Source organism: Arachis hypogaea, chromosome 11 (assembly GCF_003086295.3).
Source record: "Arachis hypogaea cultivar Tifrunner chromosome 11, arahy.Tifrunner.gnm2.J5K5, whole genome shotgun sequence".
NCBI classification, from domain to species: domain Eukaryota; kingdom Viridiplantae; phylum Streptophyta; class Magnoliopsida; order Fabales; family Fabaceae; genus Arachis; species Arachis hypogaea.
Genome location: NC_092046.1, coordinates 36,363,347 through 36,386,908, shown reverse-complemented (window position 1 = coordinate 36,386,908; position 23,562 = coordinate 36,363,347).

The window sequence follows — 23,562 nt, the reverse complement described above, 5'->3', positions numbered from 1 at the left end:
TGTTAAATTTCGAAAATTAGAAGGGAGAGATGAGAGACAAATTTTCGAAATTTAAGAGAGAAGAGAGTTAGTTACGTAGTTTAGAAAAAGAATAGAGAGAAGAAGAGAGATGATTTTTGAAAATTAAGGAAGAGAAGAGTTAGTTAGGAGGTTTTGAAAAAGAGAAAGAAGAAGGAGATATGATTTTCGAAAATTGAGAGAGGGAAAAGTTAGTTAGGTGGTTTTGAAAAAGATGAGAGAGAAGATAAGATATTAATTGAGAAAAGATAAAAACAAAAATAAAAATAAAAGATAATATGAGAAAAGGTTTGAATTTTTAAAAATAAGATAAGATAAGAAATTAAAAAGTTTTTGAAAAAGATATGATTTAAATTTTGGAAAAGATAAGATAAGATTTTTAAATTTTGAAAAAGATATGATAAGTTTTGAAAAAGATAAGATTTTTGAAAAAGATATGATTTTTAATTTTGAAAATTTTGATTTTTAAAAACTTGACAACTAAGATGTGATAAGATAAAATTTTGAAATTGAAATATGAATTTTATTTTAAAATTTTTGAAAATAATGTGAAAAGATAAGAAAAGATATTATTTTTTTTATTTTTGAATTTTATGATGAAAGAAAAAAATACAAAAAAGACACAAGACTTAAAATTTTTAGATCTAGCACCCTTGTTTTTCGAAAATTTTTGGAGGAAAACACCAAGGGACACCAAACTTAAAAATTTTAAGATCAAGACACAAACAAGACTCAAGAACACTTTGAAGACTCACAAGAACACAATGAACAAAATTTAAAGACTCAAAGAACACAAGAACATAAAAAGAACACCAAACTTAAAATTTTTAGAAAACCAAAACAAAATTTTCAAAAAACACAAGAAAAATAACAAGGAAACACCAAACTTGAAAATTGAAACAAGATTTAACCAAAGAAAAATTATTTTTGAAAATTTTTTAGAAAGAAAGACTCAAAGAAACAACAATTACCAAGAACATGAACACAACGCTCTAGCCAATTGAACTACAAAAATAAAAATATTTTTTTGAAAAAGGTTTTTAAATTTTCGAAAATTAGAAGAAGGAGAAAATAAAAATAAGACTTTAATCAAAGTTATACTCTTGCAAAAATCAAAGACTCAACAAGAACATAAATTGAACAAAGAAAAGAAAAATATTTTTGAAAAAGGTTTTCAATGATTTTTGAAAATTGAGAAGAGGAAAATAAAAATAAAAGACTCAATTAAAATAATGTAAAATAAACTACCTGATCTAGGGAGCAAGACAATCCTTCAGTTTGTCCAAACTCGAACAATCCCCGGTAACGGCGCCAAGAACTTGGTGCGCGTGTACGCAAACCCCACACTGTTCGTACAGCAGCAGTACCAGCAAGTGCACTGGGTCGTCCAAGTAATACCTGAGCGAGTCAGGGTCGATCCCACGAGGATTGTGGCTTGAAGCAAGCAATGGTTGTCTTGCAGGTCTTAGTCAGGGGGAATCAGAAGTTTGTATATGGAGTTGGATGAAGTATCATGAAACTATGAAAGCAATAATAGGAATAGAGTTGAGAGTTGGAGTTGATTAGTCTTTCTGAATAAACTCTGATATTACTGTCTTCCTTACTTGTGAGTGATCTTCTTCTATGGCAGGCTGTAAGTGATCAAAGCCATTGTCCGTGGTCATTGATCTCCTCTGCTACAGGTCAAACGCCATTGCCCGTGGTCATTCAATCTGATGGAGGGTGAAGCTCTTACCAAGTCATTCTTTTGGCGATCCTATTCAAAACGCCACAGACAAGGTCGAATCTTCTGGATCAGAGAATGTTGCTTCTTTGGGTTCTAGCCTATACCCAGGAGACCCTAATCTCCCTGGAAATCGGATGAACTGGTGTCTCGAAAAGTCCCCAATGAAGTCGTGGATTAACCGTCTGAGAGATGTATAAACATAGCTGTTGGCTCGTGCTTTCCTTCCAAGTATTCACACGAACCTAAGTAGACGCGGGTGTTTGTTAGGCACGTTTGTCTTAATGTGATGAACAGAGCTAATTTGTCAGATCATCCTATTCACCACAATAAAGATCGGATATACATCTTAGAGATAGATCAAACACAGATCGAAGAAGAAACAGTAGTACTTTTATTAATTCATAGGACTTAGATGGGCTCCTCCCCTCAACCTAGGAGGTTTAGAAACTCATACTGAAGTAAAACAATGATAAATGTGTATGACAACTGAAAGTGTCTCTAAAACTCTGAATTACATAAATAAAATCCCTTAAATACTAAACAAATGTCTAGTAAGGGTAAAATAGTTTATTTAATGCTAAAATCCACTTCTGGGGCCCACTTGGTGAGTGTTTGGCCTGAGCTTTGATGAGATCCACGTGCTGAGGTCTCTTGGGCATGGAATTCCAGCTAGGGAGTCCTCTTTGGGCATTTGTACATTGGTCTCTGCTCTTTGGGCGCTGGACGCATGGAAGGGGGCAGGTAGCTGGCGTTGGACGCCAGTTTTGGGCCTTCAATCCGAAGCAAAGTATGGACTATTATATATTGCTGGAAAGCTCTAGAAGTCAGCTTTCCATATCCAGTGAGAGCGCTACATTTGGACTTCTATATCTCCAGAAAAGCTCATCTGAATGCAGGCAGGTCAGATCCGGACAGCATCTGCAATGCTTTCTCTGTCTCTAAATCAAACTTTTGCTCTAGCTCCTCAATTTCAGCCAGAAAATACCTGAAGTTGTCCAAAAATACAAAAACTCATATTAGAATCCAAAAATGTGATTTTAATACTAAAACCTATAAAAACCTAATAAAAACTAAATAAAAACTACTAAAAACTATATGAAAATGATGTCAAAAAGCGTATAAAATATTCGCTCATCAGTTGCCAAAGGGTCCTTTCAATTTTAGAATTGCATTGAAGAGGCTCTTTATCCTTATTTTTCTGCATAAACACTTAGGAAACAAAAAAATTCCCAATGATGTAAATAACGATAAATAAACAAAAAAAAAGTCTAATCTAGGTAATCAATTAATTGATTTGTTATTAATCTCAATTAATCCTCGACAATGGTGCCAAAAACTTGATACAAATTTCACAAACCACTATCAGCAAGTGCACCGAGTCATATTAAGTAATACCAAAGGAGTGGGTTATCGTTCCCACAAGAATTAACGGATTAAGAAAGCAATGGTCAATTGATTAATCTAGTCAGACAACCAGAATTTAGGATTTTAGAATTTCAGGAAGAATGCTTTTCGCTCTCTACTTTAATCATGCAATATGTATCTATGGCAAATAATTAGTAATCAAATCTCAATCCCTTGATAATTCAATTTCTGTTAACTTAATAAACCATCAATTCCTTGATTAATTGATTATGAAAAGAGGTGAAGTGCGTTCACTGATTTAGAAACCACACAATTCACAAGAGTTAACCTTAGCTGATTTGATGTCACTTATCAAGTCTAGTTTCAAAACTTAATGAATTGTGATAAGAGTTTTCAAGCTTAATTCCAAAAAACAAACTTTTCCAATATGATAATTAGAATTCAGTTAAGATTAGAGCTATTTTCCAATAGATTCAAACATTTATGATGAAGAACGAAAACTCTTTCTTGAGAAAATCTCAATACATTAATCAAAAGTAGAAAAGTTATAACATTAGTCCATTAGAATCAACAGAACTCCTAACCTTAACTAAGAAAATTAGTAACTCATGCTAAGCTTTAAAATCACCAACAAAGTATGAAAAACGGCCAAAAAGTCCCATCAAAGTTTTTTAGGAGCCTTTATACTAAACCTCAACCAAAACCTAAAATTCAAATTCAATATTTATTAAGACAAAGCCAAATCAAATCTTTCCCAATTAATCTTCCACTCCCATTGTGATTCTGGTCCAAAGCTTAGTGATTCAATCCTTCAACAATGCAATGTGGGCTTGGTGATACATTCTTTCTCATCTTATTTCTTTAATTTATTCATTATTGCTTGCACTTCATTCATTCGTTTAAGTCTTAATTCCTTTATAAGCTTTATTGTTATTTCATTCCTTGGTTCCAATTAATTAATTGCCAGTACATTTACCTCATTGCCACTTTATCTAATTCTTTGTTTATGTTCTTCTATTGCCTTTAGTTACTTTAATTCTTGTCATTTATATTTTCATCATTTACATTCAAGTCATTTATTGCTTTTATTTACTACTTTCTCAAGTCATTTAACTTTCAGTTTATCTCTCTTGATTAATCATCATTCAAATATGAATCATCTAACCAGAATAATCAATTGATCATTACTTGCTTAATCCATTATCCTTGTGAGAACGATAACTCACTCACCGTGGTATTTTTTTATGCGACTCGATGTACTTGCCGAATTTTATATGTGTATCAAGTTTTTAGCATCGTTTCTGGAGATTAACGGTGATTCAAAAACTTAAAATAATTTAAATCGACAAGTGCACCGAGTCACATCAAGTAATACCACGGTAAGTGAGTTATCAGTTCCATGAGGATTAATGGATTAAGCAAGCAATGATCAAGTGATTATTCTAGTTAGACAATTCAAATTTGTAACATGAGAATTGAGAGAAAGTTTTCAAACTTGATTTCATGGATCCACTTTTCCAAGTGATCATAAAACTCAAATTGGATCTAAATTATCTTCTGATAGATTTAGATCCTTGATGAAGAACAAAAACTCTTTCTAAAGAAATAATGAAAGAAGAATTGAAGATGAAGAATCAAATATATTAATCCATTGAATTGCAATAGAAAATTACAATTAGCTATTAATAGCTTAAAAAATTACAAAATGAGTATGAAAGTGAATGAGAAGAGGAGAAGAGAGAAAATGGAATTGAAGAAGAGAGGAAGAGAGTCTGAAGACCTCTCCTCCCAAAAAGTGTGTTGTGAGACTCTCTCAACCTCTATTTATAACCTATCCTAAATTACAAATTCAAATGAAATTCAAATTACATTCAAATTCACTTTCTAACTATTGATCCTTCTTCCTTCTCAGGTATGAACTCATCATCGTTGTCATCGTCAGAGGAACCACTTTTGTGGCTATTGGCAACGTACTCTTCGTCAGACTCCTCATGCTCAACGTCCATGTCATGGACTGGACTAGCACAGTGCAATAGCCATGGTGCGAGCGGAGGGTCATCCAGTACAAAATTTGGGCCACCAGCACCAGCACCACCAACATCACGAACCTCCGCAGAAAGCTTCATCACTTGTTCAACCAAAATTCTGTCGTGCATGTCAAACATGAGGCGCACATGCTCATCGCCATCGAGTCAAAATAGACGAAACCGAAATACATCATTCTCCATCGATGGTAGTATCCTATACCCAACTCTACCAACCTCTTTTCTCTCATCATTGCCGACGTGCGTCAATATCATACTCTTTAACTCGGACGCCAAATTTGCTCTTCGAGTTCGGAATAGTACAGAACTCTCACACTCAAATATAACCTCGCTGTCACTGTTTCTCATCTGACAGTTGAGATACACCATCACAACAAAGAAACCACCCTCACTAGACATTTTTGCTAAGTTTTTCAAAGAAAAACGAAAGACAAAAAAGATCTGAGAGACTTCTGTGGAATACCAATGGTTTTCTGGTCCTTTTATAAGGGTATATTTTTGTCCTATTCTATCTTGTTTACTGTGTAAATATTTTTTCGTTCTCACGTATCTCGTTTACACTGTAAATGAGATACCTTTGGTTATATCTTGTTTACAGTATAAACGAGATATGACTAAAAAGCTATTTCCCACGTATCACGTTTGTAAACATGCATGATACATTATCACGTGTTTATGTCTTGAGATATGGTTAAACTTATCTTGTTTACACTGTAAACGAGATAAGATACTTGATGAAAATCGATAAATATTTTTAAATTAACGTATATTCGTAATTAAAATATTTATTTTATTTATTTAAAAAAATTTCAGAAAGTGTAGGATGACTTTTTTTTAATAATAAAATGTTTTTTCTGTCAAAAAAAAAATAGTTGTATTTGTTATGTATTTGTCTTAGTACTATTTTGTTTTGGTTTGTTGCAACTTAGAACTGTACTCTCACTTTTTAATTTGTTGGAGGTATGCGTGCTTCAAATTATATTAAAAAAAAATTACAAACTACTATGCAATTACATTCGTCTTTGATGAGAATTTACGGTAAATTATACTTCAATCTTTAAAAATATTTATGAAATAACACTTTAATCATTTTCATCAACAATTATTCAAATTTTAATAATTCAATCTACTATATATAAGTATAAAGGTAATGATGTATATGTACATTTAAATGCTAAGTACATCGCATAAAAATTCAGATAAACCAAGAATGCAATCATGTTGTTAAAATTAAAACTAGTGCATATTATATACCACCAAGTGATAACTAAGGATACAATTAAAATTGGATAATTGTTTATAACTGATGGTAATAAATTAAATATGTCTGTCCAATATTAAGATTTTATTAGGAGCAAATATTTTGACTTAGAAGAGGAATATAGAAAAAAGAAATTTGGGTCTGATTAATTTCTCTATATAGCTGCATATTGTATTCTATGGGCTAACTACAATCTCTATTCTTGATGATACACACAACAGCGAGCAAAACATAAACTTTTTTTTTTGTTTCTAAGAAAAACTTTAGGTTAATAGTCAAATTAGTTTTTAAAAGATAAGATATTTTTTAAATTAGTCTTTGAAAGATTTTTTTAATCAAATTGGTCCTATAAAAATTACGAATTAATTATATCTGTCTTTCAGTTATTCCACCATTCATAATTTTTTCAATGATTGATGATGTGAAATGTTAACTGATAGCATACGTAACACATAACATGTTTAATCAGACGTTAACTAAATATATTTACGAAAATCTATTAATTTAGTCACTAGGTCATATTAGGAATAGGATTTTTATAATTGGAGAAAATGACTAAATTAATAAATCTTTATAAACATATTTGGTCAATATCCAATTAGATATATTAAGTTTTATATATGTTATGAATTAACATTTTACAACATCAATCATTGAAAAAAATTGTTAATAGAGTGATTGGAGGACAAATATGATTAATTTGTAATCTTTGAAGAATCCATTTAATTGAAAAAAAAAAAAATTCAGAGATAAATTTAAAGAATGTTTCATTTTTTAAGGACTAATTTGACTATTAACCCAAAAACTTTAATTCTTGCTAGCTAAGGATAATGAAAGCCACCATAATAATTATTTCCATATGAGAACAATTAGGATTCATAATTATGCCAATAATACAAGCTTTGAACCTTACAGGATATTTCCAAAAAGAAGCCAACAAAAGTGAAGCTATAACTCGTGATCATAAATGAACCCATGTCAGCAAAAATGTGGTTCTCAATCAAAGTGGAAAAAATAAATAAAGAAAAGGAAAGGAATAAGTTGGAACCAAGGGCCTAAAAAGAGGGATATCAAAATATGGTGAGGAACTATCTAATAAATTCAACAAACAAGGTGGGACTCTCCATTATTTGTTTAGCCATGGACACAAGGACAATGACATTAGGTGGTTTTTGAATTCTGGGGGCTTGCTAGAATGATCAGAAAATACGAGAGAGAGAGAGAGAGAGAGAGAGAGAGAGAGAGAGAGAGAGAGAGAGAGAGAGAGAGAGAGAGAGAGAGAGAGAGAGAGAGAGAGAGAGAGAGAGAGAGAGAGAGAGAGAGAGAGAGAGAGAGAGAGAGAGAGAGAGAGAGAGAGAGAGTTCATGGACAACGAAAACTAAGAATGCAAGGAGACAAAGATATCTATGGTGCGATTATGTGGGACTTTCCACTACCTCACCAAGATGGAAAAGTAAAAGATATATATGATCTTTGTTTTTGTGTAGTGTTGAGGTGTTCATACTTGGAGAAATGTTATATATCAATTGTCAAGTGTTATTTGTATAATTAAGGATTGTTTCTAATTATAAAAATTTAAACACTAACAATACAAATAATAAAAGATGTAAGCTAATTCAATATCCATTTAAATTTTGATAATTTTATTGAAGTAACCCAATATTTAATGGATATCAAATTAGTGGATATTTTTATGATTGAAATGATCAATATTTAGATCTTTCATAATGAAAATAATAATTTATTATTTTTTGAATTTATATTATTTTTATAGATTTATCAAATTGACACAATTTTGTTTTTGTGAGATTATTCCATATATATAAAAGACTTCACATTTTATTTGTAAATAGATAAATGTCTAACCAATTTGAGTTGGTTTAATATTTAACTCATCTATCTTTTAAATAAATGTTAGAAAGTTCGAATTCTATTTTGTTTATATGATAATTATTTATTAGTCAATAATAAATTCTTAAATTAAATTTTTATCTGCAGCAAATTAATTTTTAATTTTTTGGACTTAAAAATATTATAAAAAAATTTAGAAAAAATAGATAAATGTCTTGGTTGATATAAAGTTTTAAATTTTGGTTGAAATTTTGATGTACGATTGTTGATATTGTAATTTCTGTGATGTGGATTGCTATTGTGTTTGTGGCTTTTTCTGTGTTTCTAGCATGGATGAGTTTATTGCGGCGAAAAATTCATTATCGACTATTGGCATTTTGTACGGTCAAATTAACTGAATAAGTATTATACTGAATTTGTATCCCGGTTTGATGTAGTAGGCTAGTTGCCAAATTGGATGTACAACATATTTCTATATATTAAATAAAATTTTACAATTATCTTTTCACACAAAATACAAAGATATGCTAAAATTGTAAATATAAACGAACTACTATATATTACCAAAAGCATATTAGAACACATTTAATTTTGATTGTCCCATATTTCATTTTCTAAACTGATTATTTATCCAATATCATTGAATTTCTGTTTGGAGATATTCTCCTCCAAATGCAATATTATATATATCATAAATAAATAATAAAATCTAGCTTTGGTATTATTCTGAGTGTTGGGGAGTGTATGTGTGTATAGTAATTATCTTCTCTTGATTCCACGTCTTTGTAATGCTGACAATTTGAAATGCTTGATATGATATGGATAAGTTAGATGAAGACGTGGGTTAATTGAGTTCATGGGACCAATCATCTACGAAGGTCTTAAAGTAGGTGGAGGAACTTCCCATGAACCCCATCTCAATTTTTGTAAGTCAAAATGAAATTAAATATCTTTGACAATACTACTCCAAGCCCCGTGCAACTGCACGAAATCATATATATACTCTATTTCAAGAAATAAGTTGAAAAATCTCCGTAATATTTACATCTGAGAATGTTAATTGAAATACATTTCTGTATGTATACAGAATTAATGATATGAATAAATGAATAATACAATTAATATTGATAATAATTAAAACAAAACAAATTAATTATAAACATAAAATCTATTAATTAAGGCAGTTTTATTTTTTATGTTCAGTACATATTTATTACAATATATATTAGAAATTTTATTTTTGTTTGGTTTGTGAAAATAGGATATTCTTATATAAAATTTTTAACTAAAGTAATGGATCAACCCAGACTTAATGATAATAATCAGAATCTTGATCATACAAATTATAAAAGAGAATAACTTTCACAATGCTGAGTAACATGATATTCCCATTAAAAAAATTCAAATCTCTATAATAGTTCTCAAAAAATAAAATGATAAAAGATAACATTTAAAATACATTGTTCAACACCAAAATAAGAAATTCTTCAATAAAAAAAATACTTAACCACAAAAGAGATTTTATGATTAACAGAACTTTAATTTCTTTAATAAAATAACTAATTTGCATATTAAGAGACAGCGCCCGACTTGTTCCAATGCCAAGGTGCTGCTGGCCGAGTTCTTCGTGAGGAGATGGAAGGTGGTACCTGTAAGAGACTCTGATGCTTAAGTTAGCAAGGACTTTAAGCAGGTTTTAATAGATTAGAACGTGTGTATACCCAAAGAGTATCAGTGTATTTATAGTAGAGCTGATAATCACTTTTTTGGAGTAGTTCATTGGTGGATGACCGCTCCTTTTATCTTGGGAGTTTGTTTGGATTTATCTTTAAGAAAGATAGAGATAGTAGGAGAGATTCGGGGAGACAGTTACTTGTAAGCACTTATCCGTTCTCTTTCAATGTGTCCGACCTCTTAAAAGATGTTAGGTATGTGGTAAAGGCCATCCTTTTTGGGTGGGCCTTTCTTCTTTATTAAGCCTGACTTTATGTTTTGGAATAGAGTATGAACAGTTTTCCTGCTTGAGTCCGAGCTTTCAAGAGGTCGGGCTCAAGCAATTTAAGACCTCAGCTTCGTCATCGGGTGCCCCTACTTTCATGAGGTCGGGTACTCGACGTATTTCAAATTTTTTAGCATTACTGTATTAAATGAGGGGCAAGCTTTGCGCGGCAGTTTTCTTGGAATCCGCGCATAGCTATAAAGAAGGGTATGGAATTACCTTTTTTGCCCCTTCTCCTTTATAAAACCTTGCTCCTCTTCTTCTTCCTTTTCTCATTTCTGAAAGTGCTTCATTTGCTCCCTTCATCGCAAAGACTCTCTTTTGTTCGTTTCGCAATCGTTTTTCATTTTTCAAGATTTTCTTTATCTTGGTTTCTTTGGAAGAGTTATTTGGCAAAGAGGATCCTCCGTGATTTGCTGTTTGACGTGCCCTTCCTTTTTTCGAATCTCATCAACGTTGGTGTCTTGTTTTACTTTTGCCAGTAATCGTGTACTCTATTGTCATGCAGTTGTTCTGAATGGTCCCTGAATAGTAGCGTTGACATTGGGGTTTTACTTTTTTTGTTGTCAATACTTGTGCTTTAGGTTTTCTTTGATGGCTTGTTTAACTGTTGTTGCCTTGTTTATTGCTAAAAAATCCTTTTCCTTTTGAACCGTTTTTCTGATCAAGATTACTATTGAATGTTTGGCTGCATTTCTAAAAATTTTGAGGGACTGTAGCCGTTTGTGAATATTGATTTTGTTTGTGTTTCCCCTAATGTTTGTGATTGTAATTGTCAACATGTCATTAAAGGTCCCGCCTTCTTTGTTATCTTGGGTAGATAGTATTGTCTTTCTTTCTGTTCTCGTAGTTGACTAAGAGTACATTGATATTTTCCGTAGACACTATAGAATATGTGAAAGTCGGGAAGATGAGCAGAATTATGAATTAATGGTGCCAGATCCTGAGGAGAGAGTGTGTTTTCCTCCTTTAGACAACTCGGAATGCCCCTTTGTATATGCATATGATTGCTTCTTTAAAAAATCAAGCATTAAACTTCCTTTTTTTCTGACTTTGAGACAAATTTCCTCTAGTCTTGTAATGTCACTCCTACCCAGCTTCACCCAAATTCTTGGTCTTTCCTCAAAATGTACCAATTTTTGTGCAAGGAACTCGATATTCGGCCTTCTCTCAATGTCTTTTTTCACCTTTTTGTTTTGACCAAATCCAGGTCTTCGAAAGGGAAGTTGTCTTGGTTTTTCTTTCGCGTTGTTCAGGGTAGAAAGGTTTTTTTCATCTTTGATGAATCTTTTTATGACTTCAAAAACTATTTTTTCAAAGTCTGAGTTGTAGAGGGTGTCCGACCTTTCTGTCTGGATGAGAATGACGAACCTTCCTTTCTATTATATTGGCAAGAAAAACCCATGATAGCCAAGTATAATGTAGATACCCTAGACAAACTTGAGAAGTGTAAGTTAAACGTGTTGGAAGACTGTTGGGTTTAGGCTCCTAACTTGGATACTAAAAAGTTCTTAGGGGACTCCAGTCTGCTTCAGTCCAAGCTAGGTAGCTTTTAGACCTTTGGCTTTATGGTTCTTGGTTGTAATTTGTTTAACTAAGGTGTCCATTTTGTTTTTATTTTTAGAGACAATGGCTCTAACATCTGCAGTGATGAAACAACTGCGCCAAACTCGGAAAACTATCGTGGCCTGTAGTATTAAGGAAAAAGAGACCGGGGATGCTTCTGCCCGATCTTTCCCAAGGAAGTCGGACTCAAGTTCTTCAGCTCAAAAGAAGATCATTCCCACTCCATCAAGTCGATTGGTCTCTCTTGACCCGCCTCCAGAGAGCTCGGTTGCTCCTCTTTCTCCTTCGTCTTCAGAACCTTCCCCAAAGAAACAAAAGACTGCTGTAGAGGGGAGCATTTACGATAAAAGCTTGACGGGATCTCTTGGAGTGAGAGGAATATCCTCCCTTATAGTCGCATCAGTATGGATGATATGGCTCTTCAAAACCATTTCAATCTTATGGCCCAAACGACATTCGGATAGCAAGAGTGTGTGTGTCTCTAGCTAAGGAGTTGAAAAAGAATCCCCTCAGTGCCACTCAAAACTCTCTTGAGGCTACCCGAGCGGAGGTAGAGAGGCTAAAGGAGTTAGAGGAGGAAAGAGTCGGACTAAGGTCCAATTTAGAAAAAGCTCAGACATGAGTAAAGACGGCGGAGGCAGCTGCAGCTATGGCAGAGAGGATGAAGAAGAGAGCGGAGGAGAGCTACACTAGAATATATGCGAAGAAACTTGACCTTCAAGAGGAGTTTGGAGAAGACAAAAGAGAGGTACGCCACACTTGAAGAGTCCACTATCGAGGGGATGGACAAAATGTTTAACAACCTGAAGGCTCAAGTCCAAGTCCTTGCCCTCAAGGTCAATCTCTCCCTATATATCCAGGACAACATAGTAGATGATGGAAAGATCGTTTCGGCTCCTGAGGATGATGAAGAGCCTTTACCTGACCCGAAGTCTTCAAGTACTGGGGTCAGGCAAGTTTCACAAGCTCCTGAATCTCTCCCCGAGGTAGCTAATGCTGAACTCCCTCCTTCACCTCCTGGTGCTATTCCTGCCATACCGATCTCTATTCATCCTCTGACCCCTCCTACCCGAGGTCAAGATGTTGTGACTGGGGAGTATCTTGACCCTTTTCTTGACCCCTTTTCATAGCTTTTTGTAGTTTTTTCTTTTGCTGTTGGATGGCCCGACTTGCGGGTCTTGATGAACAATTTTAATTTATAATAGTTAGTAGTTTTAGACAAACTTTCTTTTCCTTTTAGTTGTTTACAAACAACTTTTGGAAATTTAAAGAACCTTTTTTCATTTTGGTAATGATTTTAGGTCTTTTAGTAATGGTTTTCTAAATCTTAGTCTTTTAGCTCATTTTTAATTGGAGGTTGTTCTTTGACAACTTTCTAGTGGTAATGGGGTATTGTTTAGGTTCCTTTTATAAGTTCTGACTTCGTGTAATCGGTCTTTACTAAGTTACTTTTACACTTGGATTTTATCCCGCCCTATTGAGGTCAATTTTCACTAGTTATTTACATAACTTCTTATATTAATTTATACCTCGTTGCTTCATCTTGCCGACCATTTTAGGTCGGACAACCATTTTTGCGATTTATCGAGCTTAAATTAATGCATTTTTATAGAAAACTTCCTTAAGAGAAAATAGAATTTTATTGATGAATAAGAAATTCCTTTACATAAACCTACTACTAAGGGTTTTGGGCACCCTTAGCCTTTGCTGTGATGCCTCGTTAAAACCACCTTTAGAAAAATCCCTTTTTATGGAAAAAAATCTTTAGGTTGAAAAAAGAGTACATCAGGGAACAAGGTTTACTCCCTAACTGTAGTACTTCTTTAGGTTGCATGCGTGCCAAGACCTCGGGAGCTCCCGTCCTTGCAGGTCAGACACTTTATAGTAACCCTTTCCTAAGACTTTCAACAATCTTGTAGGATCCTTTCCAATTTACTGCTAGCTTTCCTTCACCCGACTTCTAAACTCCGATGTCGTTTTGGATCAGTATGAGGTCGTTAATGGCAAAGCTTCTTTTGATCACCTTTTGATTATACCGTAGGGCTATCCTTTGTTTTAGTGCTTCTTCTCTAATCCGTGTTCGTTCTCAGACTTTTGGAAGGAGGTCAAGCTCTTCTTTTTGTGCTTGGGTATTGGAAATTCTATGAGATATTGGGACTTGATTATTGTCCGAGCTTCATATCTTAAATCAAACTCGGACAATTTCATAGCCCATTGCAACATCTGCCCTGCCAAGTCCATCTTTTGTAGAATGTGTTTTATTGGTTGATTAGTACAGACCTTTTATGGTATGAGCTTGAAAGTAAGGTCGGAGCCTTCTAGAAGTCAGGATGAGAGCATATGCGAACTTCTCTATTTTTTGATAGTTTAGCTCTGCCCCTTGTAGAGCTTTGCTGACAAAGTAGACGGGTTGTTGTCTGCCCTTATCTTCTCCGATTAAATCTGAAGCTATAGCTCGGCTCGTCACTGCTAATTAGAGGACGAGCTCTTCTCCTACTACAGGTCGGGTGAGCAGTGACGGATCCAAAAAATTTTGATAGTGGGGCAAAATTTATATAACATGATAATAATTTTTATAATAAAAATAATATGTGTATATAAAAAATTAAATATTAAATTATCTATTAACCATTATATATGTGTATAAATACATGTATTGTTTAACTTATTTTCAATGTGTATTTTATATTTTAATATATATTTTATACAGATAATTATTTTTTATGTACATATAGCATAATTATTGTTATGATTATATTTTGTTATTGTAAAATATGATTGACCTTCAAAATATCTAATATACAAATTAAAACACTAAAATAGTAATTTAAATAATAATATATAATTTAAAATTCTATTCTTTTAGATTTTATATTTTTAAAAAATTAAGTAATTTTTCTCTTAACACTACCATCAAAATTTCTCTTTCCATATATATTACTAAACAATTATTTAAAAATTCACTTCACAACACAATTAGAATCCGTCTCTTATTGATATTCATAGTTAAAAAAGTTCTTTCAATTAATATAGTTGCTACGCAAAAATTAAAGCTAATTTGAAAAGAAGATAAATAATATTCTTTTAAGTTGATTTTTAAAAAAGAACACTAATTTTGTTTAAATCTGAGAATTGAACATTCTAACGAATATCTAATATAAAGTTTTCAAATTGACGATTAAGTACCAAAAGTTGAGTAAAAAATTATTGTGGGGTTAAATTTAATAATCTAATGAGGCAAATAAATATTATTATCATATATTACTCAACAAAATTCCAAATTGAAGTGGGGGCGCTTGCCCCCACACCACTGCACTTGGAAACGTCACTGTGGGTGAGTATGGGGGGTTGTGCTAGGAAGGCTTGGAAGTCTTGAAAGGCTTATTCACATTCTGGGGTCCACTCAAACTGCTTCGCCTTACGGAGAATTGAGTACAGAGGCAGTGATTTCAGTGTTGACCCTGCTAGGTATCTAGATAGGGCCGCCAACCTTCCATTTAGATGTTGAACTTCTTTGAGATAGGTCAGGGTCTTCATGTCGAGTATGGCTCTACATTTATCCGGGTTTACTTCTATGCCTCTTCGAGTAAGCATGAAGCCTAAGAATTTTCTCGTATCTACTGCGAAGGTGCATTTTGAGGGGTTTAGCCTCATTTCATGCTTTTTTATTGTAGAAAACACCTCAAAGAGGCAGGCAAGAGTGCCGAGTCGACCTTGGTTTTAATGAGCATGTCATCCATGTATACCTCCATGAGTTTTCCTAAATGGGAGGAAAACACCTTATTCATTAGTCTCTGGTATGTTGCTCCGGCCTTCTTTAACCCAAAAGGCATTATCACGTAGCAGTAGTTAGCATTTGGAGTTATGAACGAGGTCTACTCCTAATCCAGTTTATGCATCGGGATTTGGTTGTATCCCGAGTAGGCATCCATGAAGGACAGGTATCTGTAGCCCGAGACTAAGTCGACCAGGGCATCGATGCTGGAAAGAGGGTATGGATCCTTGGGACAAGCCTTATTGAGGCCAGTGTAATTGACACATCCTCCATTTTCTGTTCTGTTTCTTTACTAAAATTATGTTGGCCAGTCATAATGGATACTTTACCTCTCTTATAAATCCTGCTTCTAAAAAGGCTCAAACTTGTTCTTCCATGACTTGTGTCCTTTCGATATTGAGCTTTTGCCACCTTTGCTGGACAGGTTTAGAACCTGGGTAGACGGCGATTTTGTGGGACATTAGGTCGGGATCTATGCCAGGGATGTCAGAGGCTTTCCAAGGGAAGAGGTTGGAATTTAATTTTAAGAGGTCAATGAGTTGCTTTTCTAGACCTTCTTTCAAGTTAGCCCCTATATTCATTATTTTTTCAGGGTGATCTCCAATTTGTACTTCTTCTACTTTTCCTTCGGGTTGGGGATACAATTCCTCCCGAGTTTGAACACCTCCGAACTCGATGGTATTGACTTCTTTTCTCCCAGGACTGCCTTTTAAATTAAGACTTTCATTATAGCACTTGAGTGCTAGTTTCTGATCTCCCTTTATGGTAGAAATCCTTCTGCTGTGGAAAACTTCATGCCTAGGTGGGGTATAGAGACAATGGGTGCAAGTCAATTCAAGGTTGTCCGACTGATAAATCCCGTTTTTAGGGTTTATCATGCATAGAATCTAAGGGTTTTATCAATGATCTTCCACACTTATTCATATAAAACTGCATGATTTCGTGTCTCTTTACTATTTTACCTCATAGATAAAAATATGCTTCTTTTGCATCAAAATTGAGATATTGTAATCCTCCTCTATTACCATTAGATGCCTTGATCCATTTGTTAAGTGATTTCAGAAGTTATAGGGCAAAAATGGCCAAGAGAAATGAAGGAAGCATGCATGAATGGAAGGAGCATGAAACAAATCAAAGAATTGAAGTTTGGACATGCACGCGCACGCGCACCGTGTGCGTACGCGTGGATGCGCTCATCCAGAGCCAGCACTGTGGAGCCGATCGAGGAGCCGGCGTGCTTATATGGCTGGGCCATATTCCTTATGACGCTCGCGCGCACCTTACGCCTGCGCGCAGATCGCAAAAGACCCCAGGGACGCGTACGCGTGCAGTGCACGTACGCGTCGATGTGCGCACATGATTTTTTAAATGAAACACGTGCCCAGCGATTTCAAGGGGTTCCCAGGCCCTATTTTGGAGCAGATTTTGGAGAGAAAAGCTGAAGAAGACCAAGGATTAGGAGTGTTGGGAAATTAGTTATAATTCTAGATATTTTAGGAAGTTAGTTACATTTTGTTTTTAGAGAGAGAAACTCCAACTTCTCTCTAGGTTTTCATTTCCTCCATTGCAAGTTTTCTTTGAATTCTTGGTGAGATCTATTGCTAATTGACTTTTTGTTTTGATACAAGTGTAGATCTACTCTTCTTCTACTCTTAATTGATGTTCTTTTGGTTCAATTTCTTAGATCTAGATTTGGTTCACTTTGTTACGTTGAATGTGGATTAATGAATTATGCAATTTCATTCAATTCCTTAGTTGTTGATGATTGTTTGGATTAGATAGCTTTAATTCAATTCTCTTCTCTCAATTGCATCATGTTTTTTATAATTGCCTACCAATTGTTTGTGATAATGACAACCTTAGCTATGGAGTAGACTTCTCTCACTTGGCTTAGGGGTTGAGTTATTGGAGACACTTGAATAGTGGATATCAATTGTAGATTATGAATTGAGAATTGCTAATTGACTTGGAGTGCACTAAAGCTAGACTTTCCTAGGGTGAAACTAGGACTTGTGACTCAAGTTAGTTACTCTCACTTGACTTTCCTCCATTGTTAGGGGGTTAAGTAAGTGAAGTAATAATCAATTCTTATCAAAATTGAGGGAAACTATAATGATGGAACTTCCAACGCTTACCCTTAGCCAAGGCTTTTAGCTTAATTAATTGTTGTTTGCTTTGCTAGCTTGAACTCTTGCACCAACTCTCAAAGCCATAAAAGCTTTCCTAATCAATGATGCACATTCTAAGGCAATTTCTAGGGATAACGACCCGCGATTAATACTCTCGGTCATAGATTTAGAATTGTTTGATGCGGTATTCGCGTGTTGGTTAGACTATACTCACAATCGGATTCATTACTAGTTTCTAACCGGTATAAGAATATTTTCGTTCATCACCGACCTATTAAGGCATTGTATGCTGAGGTGACGTCAACCACAATGTAGTCAATACTCAATATCTTTGACTTTGCACACTTCCCAAAAGTGGTGTATAGAGATATATATTTGAGAGGTCGGATCGATGTGTCCCCCAATCCGAAGAGGTTATCTAGGTATGCCTTTAGATCATTTTTATTCCAATCTGAGCTTGTCAAAAGCGGGTTTAAACAGTATATCTGTCGAGCTATCCTAATCTATTAATGTTCCATAGAGGTTTGCATTGGTGAGGATCATAGTTATCACCACGGAGTAATCATGGCCGGGTGTTACCCCTTGAGCATGTTCTTTAGTGAACAAAATTGTTGGCAAGTCGGGAGATCTGCTATCTTCCCTGACTTGGTACACTTCTTTAAGATGCATTTTTTGTGATGATTTAGATATCCCTCCTCCAGCAAATCTCCTATTAATCATGTGTATGTGTCGCTCGAGAGGTTGAGGTGGACGTTCTTGTCGTCCCCCTTCTTCATCTCTTTTTCTCTTCCTCAAGTCGTCCGACCTATCCGCTAGGTACCTGTCCAGTCGGCCTTCTCTGGCCAACTTTTCTATGACATTTTTTAAATCGTAACAGTCATCGGTAGAATGTCCATATTGTTAGTGGTGTTCATAGTATTCTGTCTGGCTTCCTAGCTTTTTGTGTTTAATCGGACGAGGAGGTGGAACCTTCTCGGTGTGACATATCTCTCTATAAACATCTACAAGAGAAACCCAGAGGGGAGTGTAGTTATCATATCTTCGAGGTTTCTCCGGGTTGTACTCTTCCTTCTTCTTAGCTTCTTTATCTTTTTTCCGAGATGGATAAGGCAGGATGGGTCTTGGAAGTGGTTCTCTCAGTCGTGAGTTCTCCTCCATGTTGATATATTTCTCTGCTCGTTCTTGTACTTCGTACAAGGAGGCCGGTGTCGCTTGGATATGGATTGAGAAAAGGGTCCTTCTTTAAGGCCGTTAACTAATCCCGTTATCACTGCTTCAGTGGGTAACTTTTGAATCTCCAAGCATGCTTTGTTGAATCTTTTCATGTAATCTCGGAGAATTTCTCCGACCTCTTGCTTAACTCCTAGCAAGCTTGGTGCGTGTTTCACCTTGTCCTTCTGAATCAAGAATCTTGTTAGAAACTTCCTTGCCAGGTCGTCAAAACAAGTCACCGACCTGGGTGGTAAGTTGTCGAACCACTTTATCCCAGCTTTGGTCAAATTCGTCAGGAATGCTTTGCAACGGGTAGCATCAGAGGTGTCAGCTAGATACATCCGAGTTTTAAAGTTGCTGAGATAGTGCTTCAGTTGGTTGTTCTATTGTAGAGATCCATGTCAGGAGATTTGAAGTTCTTTGGAACTTTGGCCCGCATGATCTCTTCCACAAATGGATCCTTACCCCCAAAGGGCTTTCTTCCCGATCTGCTCAATTGCTTCATTTTCATATATCAACTTCTAATCTTGAGATCTTTTCTTCTAGCTCCTTTCGTCATCGCACCTCTCTCCGTAGTTCTCGTTCTGCTTCCCAGTGTCGTTCAGCTTCTTACTCAAGATGTTCTAGTTGTCTACTGTGGCCATGAACTAGACCTAATATCTCTGTTGGATGTGGAGGTTCTTCGTCTTCCGGTGGATAGAACTTTAACTAGATTTGCCGTGGTTGGGGGTTTCCTAAAGTCCCTTCTCTATGGGGAATGTGAGTTCTTTCTCGGGGAGGGGGTATTACAAGTGTGAGATCATCATGGTGGGGCTTTGGTTTGGATTCGGATGTTCTATGATCATCTTCGTAGTGATAGTCCGCCATTGTCGTCGGTTGAATTCCAAGTCCCCGGCAGCAATGCCAATGTTCCGAGGGTTACCTGAAACGTTGATTTGGGCCTAAGCGTGAGGCCCAGACTCCTTCTGAGGGAACGCCCGACTTGTTCCAATGCCGATGTGCCGCCGTCTAAGTTCCTCATGAGGAGGTGGGGCGTGGTACCTACAAGAGACTTCGATGCTTAAGTTAGTAAGGGCTTTAAGCAGGTTTTTAGTAAATTAGAACGTGTGTATATCTGAGGAGTGTCAGTGTATTTATAGTAGAGCTAATAACCACCTTTTTGGTGTAGTTCTACCTTTGTTTATGGATGATCGCTCCCTTTATCTTGGGAGTTTTTTGGGATCTATTGACGGGCGAAAAATTGCCGATTAAGAAATTTATAATAAGAACAATGTTGCAAGTATAGTTCTTAACCGACGAAAATTTCGCTTATCAATTTAAAAAGAGTTGTCACAATTTAAGAATAAAATACTAGGAGTAGAATTCCCAGATCGTCTCCCAACGAGTTGACAAAAGAGTGCTATTTTATTGGTCAGGAATTTTCTGAGAAATTTTAGAGTTAAAGAATAGAAAAATAAATGTTTATAATTTAAAGCAATGAAAATTAACAAGAGGTTCTGTGTAATTGAAATAAAGAAGCCTTGACCAGGAGAAGATTAATCGGAAGTTCTATCCTTGTTGAATTTTCCCAAGTGTAATAGTAAGAGGTTGTTGTTTTTACTTAGTTAACCTTTACCGAATAAAGGAAAGTCAAGTAATTGAGCCAACTCCAATTCACAAGTCCTAATCCTCTCCTATGGAAGGATTAGCGTTAGTGACTAGAGAGTTAGCCAACAACTCCCAATTGCAAATTAACACTTGAGTATTCCAACTCAAGAGTCTCCTATTAATCAACTCGAAGGTCAAGTTAAGAGCCTACTCCATTGACATGGATACCAATTTCGTAGACATGTAAAGGGAAAAGAGAAGAGACATGGTAACTAAAATTAAATTAATAAAAGTTAATTCTGAAATAATAAATTAAAGAAGGATGATACTCAAGCTAATAATAAAATTAAATATAAAAATAATTCTTGCATTAATAAATTTCAAAATCAAAGATATTCATATATAACTCTGAATAGGGTAAATGGGTGATTAAAAGAGTAAGGAAATAGGGAAACAAACTAGAATACTGGAAACTTCACGGAGGTAGTAACTCTTCTCAATATCCCAATAAAAAGCATAAAACTAAAAAAAAAATATGAATATGAAGAACCCTAGAGGAAGTAGTATTTTCTCTCCCAGATTCAAAAACTAGAACTAAAAACTGTGTAAATATGTATGTGTCTCGAGTCTCTGCTTGTTCCCTGATTCTAGTATGTGTTTTTGGGCCGAAAACTGGGTCCAAACTCAGCTCAAAATGCCCCCAGCGTCTTCTGCGATTTCTGCACGTGGTGCATGTCATGCGTACGTGTCAGGTACGCGTACGCGTTGCTGTGAAAATCTCCAAATCACGCGCATGCGTGAGCCATGCGTGCGCGTCGATCCTCGCTGGTTATCTTCTTTATTTCTTGTGTTTCTTCCATTTTTGCAAGCTACCTCTCCATCCTCTAAGCCATTCCTGCCCTATAAAGCCTGAAAACACTTAACAAACAGATCACGACATCAAATGGTATAAAAGGATATTAAAAATACACAATTTAGAGGCTTAGGAAGCAAGTTTTCAATCATAGAACAGAATTAGGAAGGATTTGTAAAACCATGCAGATTGTATAAATAAGTGCGCAAAGACTTGATAAAAACCACTTAATTTAGCACAAGATAAACCATAAAATAGTGGTTTATCAATCTCCCCATACTTAAACATTAACATGTCCTCATGCTAAGCTCAAGGAGACTAATAGAATGAATGGGGGGAAGTAAGACTCATGAAATGCAACCTATATATGAATGCAACTATATGCTAAGATGTTTTTGCCTACTTGGTTAAAAGTAAACAAGTTCCCCAAGACAAACATAAATCAGATTTCACTAATTCAGATCACACGATAAAAGACAAGTAAACTTGTAGGAAGATAACTCATGAAAGCAGGGAACATAGAATCAAGCGTTGAACCCTCACTAGAAGTGTATATGCACTCTAATCGCTCAAGTGTCTAAGGTTAATCCACTCTACTCTTCTCTAATAATGCTTTCTAAAACTTTGTTCTTCATCTAACTAATCAACAAATATTTAGTGTACAAATGCAAACATCATGAGGTCTTTTCAAGGTTGTAATGGGGCTAAGGTGAGGGTGAGGATATATGTATGGCCAAGTGAGCTATAATACGAATCTTTGACTAACCTAAGTTCTCACTTAATACACACACACACTCTATATAATTCTAAAATCATGCCTAGCTACCCATAATCTCACTTTTGTATGTTTCACATGGTCATGTATCAAATTTTCTTTAATTTCACCACATATGCATTGATCTTTTATTAAACTTAATATTGGGGTAATTTTGTCCCCTATTTATTTATTTATTTATTTATTTATATTGTAATAAGTTTTTTTTTCATGAACATGAAAGCAAACATAACATGTCAATGCATATGGTTTTTCTGGTTTCACATGAGTATGCACCCAAATTCCCAATATTTTTATCAATAAAACACAACACATTCTTATCAACCCAAGTTTCCACAATTCCCCACACTTCGTTGACACACAATCTCTATCTTAAGCTAACCAAAGATTCAAATGGGATAGTTAATTGTTTTTCCGTTTAAGGCTAGTGATGTGGTAATATAAAGAACGAATGGGATTAATAGGATCAAAGTGGCAAACAAGGATAATTAAAATGGTAGGCTATTTGGGATAAGTGAGCTAATAACAATTAATGGCCTCAATCATATGTATGCATGCAAATACACTAAACAATGGACATATAGAATGGAGCAAACTATAGATTGCAATCATAGATAAGAAAACACACAAGAATAAAAATCATGGTTAAATAATGTAACCATATAATTAAGCTCAAAATCTCATAGGTTGTGTGTTCTTAGCTAGAAACCATGTTCCAAATTACAATCTTCAAACAAGTTTAGCACAAATTTTCGATTTAAATTAGTGAAATATTATAAAATAGGGTCTTGAAAAGAAACAAATTACTTTAACCAAGCAGAACATACATGCAAGCAGTTATTATCATGCAATCTATCCTATCTAACAAAATAAAAACTAAAATGTTGGTGTTAAGAGAGAGAGATTACCTCCGGAAGTCAGGGACTAAGCTCCCCACACTTAAGGCTTGGCACGGTCCTCCGTGCCATCAGTAAGGAGCAAGGTGGGGCTAGAAGCATCGCCTCCGCTGTCTGGCTCGCCATGGCTCCCTGTGCTACTAGTTGAAAGGGAGTCCGGCGGTGTCCTTCTGTCCCAGAGGTGGGTGAGTACCAACAATGAGCTCCTTCAGATAGTTGTATCGGTGCTCATTGCAGCGCTCCAATTGCTCCATCCACCGGTCTTGCCGGTCGAACCTTTCAAGGATCTGAAGGAACATCTGATGGGTGGATGGTGCTTGTGGTGTGGATGGTGGTGGAGTAGAAGAAGGAGGAGTGTCCAAAGATGGGCCTGGAGGCCGGCTCGGAGAAGGAACTGGGGGTCTGATGTACTTTCCATTCGGGACATACTGATCGGCCCTTGGGATCTTGGTCTTGGTATCCCCAGCCGTATGTGAAACACCTGCTGCAGAGACTAAATCTGAA